Genomic DNA, 2220 nt, shown 5'->3' on the forward strand with positions numbered 1-2220 from the left:
CGTGTTTCGATGAGGACATAAATGAACTCAATCTGTTGGAGCCGTCGCAATTGTCGTGTTTCGACGAGGACATAAATGAACTCAATCTGTTCGAGCCGTATCAGGACAAAAAGGCAGAGGAACATCTGCCGTGTGGACCGCTGGACCGGCTGGTTAGTACATTGCCTATGGATGTTGACGACGACGACACTGAAGGTGAGTAGATTGTGGCAATTACATTGGAGCAGGTGAATCAGACTTTTCTTCCTCCAGGTATCGTCGGTAACGATGATCTGGACGATATTGGTCGCCTTCAAGCGAGCAATGAATTGCACAAAGGTACAGGCCCCCGAAAATCTGGTAACGGACGCATTGGAAGAACTGAAAATGCAAGGAAACATAATGAATGGACGCATTAACATGACTGTAAATTTACAGAAACTAAGCGACTCAGAATTTTCCATTTACATGGATGAGTATCACATGCCGTGGTACCTGTGGAGATAATGTTTTTTATCCCCAATCGGCAGACTATTTATTTAGAATTAAATAAAACTCGGCGAAGAAATAAAATTAGGATATGTTCTTTAATGCGTGACATCCAAATTGCAAGTGTGGCTTGCCTGCCCTTTACATTGCCGCTCCGATCGCTAAGCGCAGCTTCGCTCGGCCGACGTCGGTTGGCTGACGCAAAGCGGAGATAGCGAAGAGCGAGCTGGCAGAGAGCGTTTAGCAGGGCAAGCAAGCGCAAAGCTTTAACAAAGAAATGAGTGACATAGACATAAGTAACAAACAAAATAAGCGGCTGAGGGCCAAGAATTAGGTGCTATTTGGCAAGCAGCTAATCGGATGGGTTCTGCTCCGAACATTCACCCCCCGTTGGAAGGCAAAGGCTTTCAACAGATCCATCCTGAAGGGGCAGAACCGCTATTTTTCCAACGGCCCTCTTGAAGATGCTAGCTTGGGCTCAGCTGGCGGCTACGCTGGGATGATCGTCGAACGCAGCAATCGGCGCTTCTTTACGAAGGCGGCTTGTCGTGATTACGTCTTGATCATCGGGAACCTCTGTAATTGCATAGAATGGCAGGAAATTTGGCAATGTAGAAATTGTGGAAAGTTGAATTTCATTTAGCGTGGATATGTAGGTTTTTAATATATGGAAAAGTTCGCCCTGCAGTTCCTGATTCTCCGATCGCAGTTTTTCCACTTGCACCTGGCACTCGAGCAGCTGCTTCCTGCATTGCTGCTCTAAGTTTTGGTACTCCAGCGTTGTGGGTCGAAAATCGTCAATAGAGATGCACGAGGAATTTTCAAAAGCGGCTTAAGCTGCACGCTTATTCTCCGAGCTATCAATGCTTCCTGATACTATCCAACCAAGTTTTGTCTCCTGCAATGTTGGCAATTGGTCTGATAGTCGAATCTGTCCGACGCACATTAAATCGAAGAACAAACCAGAACCTATCAACAGATCGATACGTTGGGGCTTGGAGAAATTAGGATCAGCTAGTTTTAGATTATTCGGCATTGGCCAATCCTTTGCGTCTACGCCGAAGTTAGGCTGCATTTCCGTAATTGAGTTGGTGACAATTGCAGCGAAGGAAGCTCGATAGCTTGCGTCCTGGGATTGTACAACTATATGTACAGACTTGCTCGAAGGTATAATGGAATCTCCGATACCAGAGATGTGAACATAAGACGAGCGATGATCCAACTGCAACTGATCAGCAAGTCTAGATGTTACAAAGTTTGCCTGTGATGCAGAATCCAAAATGGCACGACATGGGATAAGTGCTTCATAACGATCTATTACATGGACGAGGGCAGTAGGTAGCAACATGTTCTGGCTAGGCTGAGATTTCTGGATCGAGGGGGGAGGGCTAGAGCACCCGCACTTGCTGGATCGATTCCTCGGCCGGTGAAGAGGAAGATGAAGCACCAGTTCCCGATGGAATGTGGAGTAGCGTGTGATGTTTGGCCTGGCAATGCCTGCAAAGTCCTGACCTGTGTAGTGGCCAGTGAAGCAAACCCAGATTAAATTCCCTAATAATTTCCCAGATATAAAGCAGATTCAAATCACGCGCCAACTTGATTAGTTCGAACACCAAGGCTTTAAAAACAGCTACTTCGAATATGGAGCTTTAATTGCTCGAATGTTCTTTTTCGTCTCTCGAGACCGAATTCCATGGAAGGGTCCCGTTAAAGCTCGTCTATGCCGCTTAAGCCGACAGCGACGGTGAACAC

The sequence above is a fragment of the Drosophila miranda genome (assembly GCF_003369915.1).
Source record: "Drosophila miranda strain MSH22 chromosome Y unlocalized genomic scaffold, D.miranda_PacBio2.1 Contig_Y10_pilon, whole genome shotgun sequence".
NCBI classification, from domain to species: Eukaryota; Metazoa; Arthropoda; class Insecta; order Diptera; family Drosophilidae; genus Drosophila; species Drosophila miranda.